We start from the raw sequence: 11,315 nt of genomic DNA on the forward strand, positions 1-11,315 counted from the left end.
TGGGCTCTGTGCTGCAATGTGCGGCTCGCTTGGGATTCTCTCTCCCCCTCTCTTTCTGTCCCTCCCCCACTCACCCTGTCACTGTCTCCCTCAAAATAAATAAACTTAAAAAAAAAAAGTTCTATCCAAGTTTCCACTGAAACACTTAGGAGTCTTCAGGTAGAAGTTGCCCTTTGGAGGAATCCCACATTTTGCTGGCATGATCCTGCCTTGAGTCATCAGCTGGATCATCCTCAGTCATCAGCTGGATTTTGGAGCAAATGTAGCGGCAGATCCAGTGAGATGGTGGCCGAGACAGTCAGTCACTATGTCCCCTGCAGTGGGCACTCTGAGTAGCACATTGACAGCTTAGTAAAAGGTGCTTCTGGAATCAGGAGCCATATGTGACTGCCTTCTTTCACTTCCCACTACGCACTGGCAATGGAGCTGTCCTGCTCCAGGAGCCCAATGTGAAACAGGTATGCACACCAGTGCTCAGTGTCCCTGACTTCCTTCAGGTCACAGGGGAGGTGATAAACAGATTCTAGGTGTCAGGCTTATATTGCAGTTTAGCAACATTCATCAGAGAAAAATTTTGCTACTAGGAGTGGGCAAGGGGTAAGTAAGAAACAGGCTTTAATTTGATTATAGGGAATAAAATAAACATTCTTCATATGCCTGTCCATGAATTCAATTTGTGGAAGGCTTCTTTCTAATTTTTGTTTTGAGAACAACAATTTTGCTGCTCAAAATCTTCCGATTATTTTTCATATTTTCATTTTCTGATCCTTTGCATACACAATGAGTACACATGTGGTCGGAGCCGTTCTTTCTTAAACTCTTAATGGCTGTGTGATGTGCGGGGTTTGTTTTCAATAGGAGCTGCAGCCTGCATATACACTTGCCTTGTGTGCAGTTAACATCCAGGGGCACTCAAGGTTAATTAGAAATGGTAATAAGTTTAATCATGATGAACTCATTTGGTGCTGATGCGGATGTCACCTGTAATTCCATAAAAATTCCATTGTAATTTAGCATTAATTAATGTCCACTTATCAACGAGTGTTACAGCAAATTAGTACAGAAGTGACAAGTTATGTGCTTAAGAAATACTTAATGGGGGAAAAACAGCATTTACTAGGTCATCTTAAAATATAACAGATTGAGACATCTTTATTATTTAAAATATGAGATTAAAATCAGGTAAAGTGGTAATAATTAGGCGAGACTTTTGATAAGAATTTGCGAACTAATGGGGTTGCAGCAAACATGAGGAATATGGATTTGCTTGGATTACCATTTTTTAGCATAAATGACAAAAAAGATATGCAGCTGTTCTTATCATTGCCCTATAATAAGAGAAGCTGCTGAATTTTCAATAATCATCATCATGAGGCAATGGTCTTACTCATGTAAAATAAAAGCATTTTTCTCCGTATGTAAAAATGCTATTAGCCATATTTGAAGGCATTATACTCAGATATCATTTTTCCATTTCTGTAAATGACAACCATTAAATGCAATCGTAGCTACATGACAAGACTATTTTTATTACATGAAAAGGAAGAAAGGGATTAAAATGAATTTATTCAAAGGTGTGATTTGTCATTTTTCCCCCCTTATCAAGGCACATACAGGACAGCTTTAAATCTAAACACTGAGATCTGACCTCATATTTGAATAAGTTAATGTGATCCGGTGTTCTCTAGAAGTACAGAAACCTCTCTTTTGTATCCAGAAATCTCGGGAGAAATTTTGGCTTTTAGGCGGTCAGCTCCAAGGTTCCACTTCTTTTCATCATTTTCCCTTTTATCATTTAGCAATTCTTGACAGCCTACAGGGTATTCTAGGTGCCATACTGGCAGTGCAGTATGGAGAAGCACTTATAGAAAGTCTCTTTCCTTTTACATAGATCTTTTAAGGGCATGTTAAAACTATTTGGAAAGATTTCTTCTCACAGATAGAGAGTAATCACTATAAATGTAAAACTGAAATCCATACTTTAGAGAAAAATGTTAGAACTATCAAATTTTTACTGAAGTATTTCTTCGATTTTAATTATGAATTTGGTTCCATTAATGTATGTTCTTAAGCAGTGTAAATTATTTTTAACTTAGAACAAAGACATGCTAATTAGAGATTCAGTATTATTTTTCTAGATTTATTCATCAAGCCACTTTTAGTTCACTGGACTTATCTTTGGCTTTTTAGATGCATTTTTCCCCCTAAACATTCATGCTCAGGGTAAGAAAAGAGGTATTGATAACATAATAAAATAGACAGGAGAAATATTGAGTTGGGAATATATCTTTGTTTCTACAGGTACTTAAACATGGCAGGTAAGACCATTACTATCATTCTTCAATCAATGGGGATACAAATTCAATCAAAGTGGATGTTTTGACAGGAGCATCAGGTGTAAGTGAACTGGGAGTTGCCTGAAATAGGAAAACAGACCATTCTTGTCCACTTTTGACCTCTAAATTCCAAATACGGTGCCTGGCACTGATGAGGTACTCCATAAGTATGTATTTATATTTTAAATGGAAAGTAGGTTTGGCATCCCATGTAGAAACATAGCATTTCAACACTGAATTGTCTTTAACTGTAACATTTTCCGACCTCCATAAATTTCTCCATGAAAACATCAATTACTTCTTTTATGCCTACGTCTACAGATCAGAATTGTTCTCAGCATTTTTGAATGCTTAGGTGAACAAATTATTCTAACAACATGGAAGACTATTCTTTTTTTTATGTTTAATTATTTTTGAGAGAGAGAGAGAGTAAGCAGGGGAGGGGCCGAGACTGAGGGGGAGAGAGAGAGAGAGAGAGAGAGAGAGAATCTAAAGCAGGCTCTGCACTGTCAGCAAGGAACCCAACACAAGGCTTGAACCCATGAACCGTGAGATCATGACCTGAGCCGAAATCAAGAGTCAGACAACTGACTGAGCCACCCGGTCCCCTCTGGACTATTCTTTTTTAATTAGGTATTATTTATAGTGAATTGCACAAAACTTTAATTGTACAGCTTTATAAATATTCATGTATGTTTGTACTCAGGTAGCCACCACCCAGAACAAGATCTAAAAGATTTCCATCATTCTAACAGTTTTCTTATCCACACTCAGTCAACCAACCTCTAAACCAGCCTCTAAAATCTTACCACTATCACCACAGAATCATTTTAAACATAGAAGTTTGTGTTCATATAAATGAAATGGTATGTCTAGCTTCTTGCCTCAATATTATGTCTGAGAGAGTCATCCATAATGTCATATGTGACAGTAGTCCTTCCTTTTGCATATAACTGTGAAGATTCTATTTTATAAATATACTATAAGATGTATGTATCTATTCCATTGTTTTTCTAATTTTTTGTTATTATGTATAACATTGTTAAAATAGTACTTTACAAGTACAAAATGTGATCATAAGTATTAATTTCTGCTGAGTATATACCTAAATGTGAAATTACTGGTTCAGATTTTATATACCAATACATACATATGATCATTACCAATTTCTATTTTCAAAACTGATGTATGGGAGTGCTAATTTTTTCACATACTCACTAACATTTCTTACGGACAGTCTTTTCAACTTTATCCACTATGTAGAGGGTGAGTGACATCTCACTGTAGATTTTATTTGCATGCAGGCATAGATGCATGAATGAATTAAATATAGCTTCCAAAGAAGTAAAAGTCTTGACTACTTTTGAACACCCCCAATTAATTACAAACTCAATCAACACTACATACTTTGTACTTAAAAAATTAAAACAAAAACAAAACGACTTCACAGTGTAATAAAATCTTCAAAATATGCTTTACCCAATACCATCAATACATTTCTTTTTGGAGTGTTCCAATTTTGATCCTAATTGAAACTGTATCTAATAGTTTCTCAAATAAAATTTCAGACCTCCTATGTCCTTAAGTTTGATTTGGATCCTCCTCCTTTCTGTTCCTTGTTATTTTGGACTTGTGTTTATTGAGAGGCGTGGCATTTTGTATTATAAATTTGTGTTTATTTACCTGCATCCTCCACCAAATTGTAAGTATCCTACAGGTAATGATGATGTGTTATTTTAGGTGGCATATTCTGTGTCTTACAAAATATTTGGTATGATAAAGTTTTTGTGCAACGAATTACTATCAGGTTCATAACTCTCTACCTTGGAAAAGCTCTCTGTCTATATGGAAAGAAGATAAAGGAGAGGGAGGCACACACAGATAACGGCAGGATAGACAAAGATATAATGAAAGAAAGAGACTGAAATTTTAATGTCTCATAGTCTTGTTAAATTAATCCCATATACTCAAGTAAATAATGAATAAATGAATGAACGAACGAATGAATGAATGAATGACCCCCATATCCTTGTACTAAATCTCCCATCCCACTGTGATTGGTAGGATGATGTATAATTTATCATCCAAATTAGGATACTAATGAGAATAAAAAGGACATTTTAAGATGGGATGCTGGAACAAGAGTTATAATCTAGTTCATACAATAAAAGGTATAATCTTAAGTAGTTTGTGTTTAAGCTAATTTGAGTGGGTTTCTAGTCCTTGTAACTCCAAAACTCTTGATATATTATAAATATTTGATACTGTATGATCCTTTGATTTCTTACAGAACTATATCTCAGAACAGGAAAGACTTAGGAGCAGTCTTGCATGATCCATGAGAGGACATTGAAATGAAAAGCACATAATTCCAGATCCTGTCAAATAAAAATTATTAAGGATTAACTGAATATCTCCATTCTGATGATCCCAATGGATTCAACTGCATTTCCCACCTGAAGTTTTATGGCATTCAAAGGCACAGGTGTTCCTACCTAAAGATATCTGTTAAGAATATACAGTGGAAAAATCTTATAAGACCTAGAAAGTGTTGAAGAGAGATGGGATGCATTTTAGGAGCTTTTTCTTCGACTGAATAAATGAAGAGGCTCCAAAGGGGGTTCGATCTAAGAAAGTGAATCAAGGAAAAGTGTCTAAAGTCCATGTTTTCATGGTATGTATATTCTAAAACAAAACCAGAAACAGTCTTTACACAGAGGTGTGAGGAGTTCCTTTGAAGAAGGAAACATTGTTATGCAAATTGTTTCATAATCCACAGGGAGTAGTGGGGGTGGAGGGTAGTTCTCCAGAGGTCAAGTAAGAGCTGGAATCTTGGAAGCCTTTAGCATAGAAAAAAAGCTTCAAACAATCTGGACTACAGAAAAAAAAAAAAATCACTGAAATTAAACATGAGAGCCTTTAAGTCTCCTCAGCTCTCATGCCCCACATAAGAAAGCCTCATTGTTATTATGAGATCACTAGGTAAGCAGACAATTTACAGTTTCATCCAGGAGTCCTCCAGACTTGTTGTTCCTTCCTTATGACTTCTTAGACAGCCATATCTGTTTTATAACTCTTCAAAAAGCCTTATAATACATTAGTTTTCTGTGTGTGTTTCCTTTCTAGACTGAACTCTCAAAGTGGAACTGTTTGGTAATCATCTGCTTTCTGTGCATATAACACTGGGAGTAAAACATTATAAGGGCTGAATAAATCTTTGCGAATAAGTAGAAAAATAAATGAATGAATTTTCCTTCTCTTAGTATTTGTTTCTGTTTATCATCAAAAATTTAAAGAAAAGACCAGATAATTTCTAAATATACCACCAACTTTAAATTTGGTGTTCCAATATTCTCTAAGTAATTTTTAAAATATACTTTCAAAGGCTAAAATTACTTTACTGTGATAAAAAAAAATGACATTGAAAGCCCTCTGTTTCCCTTTTACATTTACTGTATTAACATTTAAAACCCTGGTAGTTATACATGAACATTAGAGAGCCTATTTTTAAAGAAGTATTTATGATTGAATAGGAAATGCTAGGAGGCAGAAATTCCAAATAACTCTACGACATTACTGCACTTAAAAAAATTGCCATTAATTTTGAACAATGGGTTGTTTTATGTGCGTGACACCCTATCTTCAAATGCCAAGAATTATAAATAGCATTTCTATAATAATACAGAGATTATAGAACAGTTTTCTCATACACTATTCATTGATTTTCAAATAATTTTTAGGAGAAAGAAATGTTCCCCCATGAAATTATGTTATTGTTCTTGAGTCTGTTCTGTGATTCCAACAATAAAACAGAGTCAAAATGGTGTTATTATGGACAGAAAAAGACAGGAGATCCTGAAGTCCCAATCACTTGGCCTTGCTCCTACCCCCTTCAGTGAATTCTGAGATGCTTCCAGTAAACCCTAGCACTCTGTGGAACCCAGTTTAAATGGCATTAACTACGTAACAAGGCTTTATTTATTTATTTATTTATTTATTTATTTATTTATTTTTAAATATGGAACGCTTCACGATTTTGAGTGTCATCCTTGGGCAGGGGCCATGCTAATCTTCTCTGTATCGTTCCAATTTTAGTATATGTGCTGTCGAATTGAGCAATGTAACAAGCCTTTAAAGATCTGATGCATTGAATATAATACTAAGAGAGATTAAACAAATTTCTCAAGGTCAGAGGATATGTATATAATGGACATAGGATAAACTCACATATTCAGACACTAACTTTCATATCATTCCTAGTTCACCAAAGTCGGATATGAATATTTTTAGAGTCTACTGACCCATCCACTACAAAGTCACTCATCTCTACAGTAAATCTGTGAAATCACTTTCTCCTCCTCCTTCCATATTTGCTACCCTAGAGAGCTGTGTACTTTCATTGAGCAAGCCTTTTCGTCCTTCATTTCCATTCTAAATAAGTTATCCCTGCAAGAAAGCATTTGCCTAATTCTCCTTTATATCATGTCTCTCTCTAAGGCAAAAGACACAGAAGGTGACAACAAAACATTCATTAGTCATATTTTCTGTGCCAGTTTGAGAACTGGTTAAAAATCTCTACTCAAATGAAACTCCCCTAACTAATTCTTTGGGGCCATTTGCACACAGATGCCATGGGTTCTTAGGCTTACAGGTTCCATGCTGCATGCAGGCAAGCTAGGTCTGTAGTTTCTCTTCTCTCTCATGGATAATTTTCTTCCCTAAAATTAACTATACACTAGCCTTGACTTATCAGGGGAAGCTGGTTTTCTTTAGAGAAGACTGAGTAGACAAAGAGCAAAGAAGACAAAGTAAAGAATACCTTTTTGCTTCATATGCAACTAATATCCTCTATTACATATTTTCCAATAATAACTTATACATTGATACTTTACAATCTTTGACACTTATAAATCTCCACATGGCATCTGCCATCTGCCTTCCATTGGTGACAATTTGAATGAGAAAGGGTAAATAGTTTAGACTCCTATTCAAGGTATCATCCTTATGATGACTTCACAAATAAAATCAAACAATTGTTGAAATATGTGCAGAAGTACCCTAACGTGAGCATTCTACCAGAAATTAATTTGCATTTTTCTTTACTGTTTTTAGCAAGACAGATTATCAGCAGTATCAAGTCAAAGGCAGGGACAGAATATGACCTTTAAAAAATATCTTTCTTGTTCTTTCAAGAAATATGTAAATGGTCTTTTATTGTAGTTGTGTAACTATCATGTTAGCAAGCCTAATATTCCCAGAATATATGTAAAACTGGTTGAAAGAAATATCCCCTTTTCTGCAAAGAATACATTGAATAATAGCTTCATTTGTCTCACAAAGAGAAAACAAACCCAGGTGTTAGGAAAGAATTATTTGATGGGTATAGCAGGCAGTTTGTGGGTCCATATACTGTAGTCACATTCTCATTTCAGGTCATGCAACCAACTTATAACTACCAGCACCTGCAATTCCTTTCCTGGGTGGCTCTGGGAGCCTGTTCTACCATATGCATGGGAGAATGAATCATTACCCAGGAAAAGCCTTAACCTGTGGCTGACCAGAATTGGTAGACACATGGCTCCTTTGGTTCTTAAATTAGAAAACTCTGAAGCAAGAAAATACTCTTTATGAGAGTTCTGTAATAGAACTAAACTTTAGTTATCTAGAGGGTGGCCTGCTTAGTAACACATCAGGTTTCAGCTTCCTCCATTTTCTCTTTCATTTTCCTACACTCCTACCAACGTTTCTTGGAATTACTTTTAAATATGCTAATTGCATTCAGGTCCTTTTTTATTGTTGTTGTAGGGTCTCTTTCTGAGGCAATCTAAACTAAAACAGAGGTTAAAATGCTTCATAATCATTTTTAAAGCTTGTGGGTTCTTAATCACCAGGGAAAAACAGGGAGCACTGGTAATTCTAGGTTGTATGAAGGAGGAGTCCTTGTTACTGAGGTCCAGAATGGACCCTCAGAAATGGCTTTGTATTAATACCCTGATAGAGCAGTGGCTGGTAAGTAATGATGTCCATACATATATACGGCCCAGACATGTCAGGGAATGAAGTCCTATTGATTGGACTTAGAATGGGGAAATCAAATTGCTTGGAAAACAAGTGTGAACATTCTTTCCAGGACACTGGCAAGAAAGGTTCCAGAGGCTAAAGCAGGGGGTTCAACCCACTGCTATGAACTGGAACTTAAACTTTTAAAACACTGTTAGTCTAATGAGACAGCCCAGACCACATTGGCTTAAGGCAGATAGTAAGAGGGTAGGAAGCCCACCTAGTGGAGAGGCTTCTACCTGGGAAGACACTAATCTAATATTTTTTAATGTCATGGAATTGAAAGATTTTTCCTAGCTTTTGCTTTTAACACTAGACTTGCCAAACATCACATGCAAACTCATATTCATCACACCAAGAGGACATGGTAGCTTGATCTATCTGAAGACACCTGAAGGGAGTTCATGTACCTCTGTATGCATGATGAAGAACGGGAAGGATAATAGAATTAGGACCTTCTCACTATTATAAGCACTCTGTGGATTGGGACTGGACCTTCTTGATATGTACATAGGACAAGCCTGGCTCTCATGAAAGTCCTTCCATGCACTTTCCTGGCTCCAAATTCTAGAAGAACTCAACCAGTTATTGGTAATAAACATCTCTTTATTCCTTTGATAATTCCTCTGATAATAATGCCTATATCAAAATTATGTAGAGGAGTATCTATCGATCTATCTGAAGTTCCCCTCCTTATATTTATTTAAAATTTCTCATTTCATGGTTAAACCCTATCTGAAATAGTTTCCAACTACTTATATCAAGTATTTATTGAGCATTTACTATGTGTCAGTCACTACTTGTGCATGAGAGGGATAGCAACGAAAGCGGACAAGGCCCCTCAATTGATAGAGCTTACATTTCAGTGGTATAAACATTATCAGATACTTACTATTACAGCTAGTTAAGCCAAAAGATTTTTTAAAAATGCATGAAATGACCAGTATTCAAGATAAATAAAACATCTTCTAGGTCTTTTTATTGTCAATCCTTTTGATAAATAAGGTACATATAAATTATTTGGTTTAAATTAATATAATTTTAAGCTTAACTGAATATCAAATGCCTTATTAGGTTATACAGTCATGACCTAACTCCTATCAAAGAACATGATCCCCTTAAGCTCTATACCCTAGCTAATAAGAACCAATTCCAGGCCCTAGAACAATTTCTCTTTTATGCCTCTGTACTTCACAATTACCATTCCTTCTGTTTAAATGACTTCCCTTCAACTACTGTCTTCCTGAAAAATTACTGTTCAATTGTCAAGACCCCAAACAAAAATTACTTACTCGATTACTGCCCATATATATAGTTCTATTCTCTAGGCCCTCTGAGCACCTTCACATCCCTAATTCTGATGACATTGCTCAGGGCATATCTAAGCACTGCATATGCAATGCTCATTTGCAGTTATGTATACGCTTTTTTTTTTTTTTTGAGACAGAAAGCACATGTGAGTGGGGGGAAAGGGCAAAGGAAGAGGGAGAGGAAGACAGAGAATCTTAAGCAGGCTCCCCACCCAGCACAGAGCCCAACATGGTTCTCCGTCTCACGACTTTGGGATCAAGAGTTGGACACTTAACCAAGTGAGCCACCAAGGCTCATGTATAAGCTTTTGTTCATTATTGGACTGTGAATTCTTTAGATCAGGACATCTCAAAGTTTAACGTGTAATTTAGAATTATAAGAGAAACGTGTTATAATACAGATTCTACTTCAGTGGGTGGGGTCTGTGACTCTAAATTTCTAACAAGCTGCCAGGTGACCTTAATGTCTGATACTTCTCATGCCTGAACCATACTTTGAATAGTGAAGCTTTAAATGTTACTTATTCTGTTTGGATTGTAACTTCCTGGCATGGAATTTGGCACTTTACAGGTACATCAGTGTTTATGTATAAATGGTTTGATTCACATGCTGTTATCCTTTCATATAACTCCAATACCAAATTGCAAAACTCCTTGGATGTCTTTATTTTCTCTGCAAGACTTCCTTGAATACTGTATGTACATGGGGCTTCCTATAATTAGAAATATATAAAATACGGTGGTGAAATTGTAGCTCAGCTTTGTAAGGTGACTGGTCAGAGCCGTAAATTAAAAGGTAAAATGTTTCTGACATATTTAACTTTTGAAGTACAGTAATATATTAAAGTAACACACTTCTATATCCAATGCCATAATTAAATTTTAACTCATAAAAAATAATCAACTCCCCACAGGAACAGAGCATTTTCAGTTAAAAAGCTACTTATCATTTCTACAGCCATACAATGTTGAATGTGCTGTTTGATCTTTTAACAATTTCATTTTAAAATATTCACAAAAGAGTGGTAATTAAATTACATGGCTGCCATGGTAACCACTGCATTAAATATGCTTAGACTCTGTGCCTTAGCATTTTGGTAGGGAAAAGGGTATTCTTATTCTGTGACAATTACAAACTATGGGTGTTTAGGTCAACCTCCGCCAGCCTTCCAGAAGAGGGTAGGCATAGGTAACTAAAGTTAGATCAAGAATAGTGGGCACTACTCGGGTATAAAGGAATCCTATAGCCAAGTAGAAAGTCTAATGGACTAAGAATCAAGTCTCAGGCTAGTCGAGGTTCTGTTATTGACTAGCTATGTGTTCCTTACTTTGAGCTTACTTTGAGCTGCAGACTCCTCACATGTAAAATGAGAAGGTTGAATATGGAACCAGATGTTCTGGAATTCAACCTTGACTTTCCCAATTCTATGAGATCTTTATGATGTAATAAGCACTATATATTTTTACACACTTTATAGCATATAATTTCTGCATTAATGTCCCAGGGCTGATTAAAAAGTACTACAAACTGGGTGGCCAAAAAACATGGAAATTTTTCTCTCATAGTTGTGGAGATAAGAAGGCTAAAACTAAGATGCTGTCAGAGCAG

The 11,315-nt window shown here is 35.8% G+C and overlaps 1 non-coding gene across 1 annotated transcript; it reads right to left on the reverse strand.

Moving 5' to 3' along the window:
- Positions 1-6,348: 6,348 nt before the first annotated feature.
- Positions 6,349-6,455, reverse strand: LOC131500544 (U6 spliceosomal RNA). The gene has a single exon (XR_009256349.1). It is a non-coding gene; the product is annotated as a U6 spliceosomal RNA (small nuclear RNA).
- Between the last annotated feature and the right edge of the window lie 4,860 nt (positions 6,456-11,315).

The sequence above is a fragment of the Neofelis nebulosa genome, chromosome 17, assembly GCF_028018385.1.
Source record: "Neofelis nebulosa isolate mNeoNeb1 chromosome 17, mNeoNeb1.pri, whole genome shotgun sequence".
Classification (NCBI taxonomy): domain Eukaryota; kingdom Metazoa; phylum Chordata; class Mammalia; order Carnivora; family Felidae; genus Neofelis; species Neofelis nebulosa.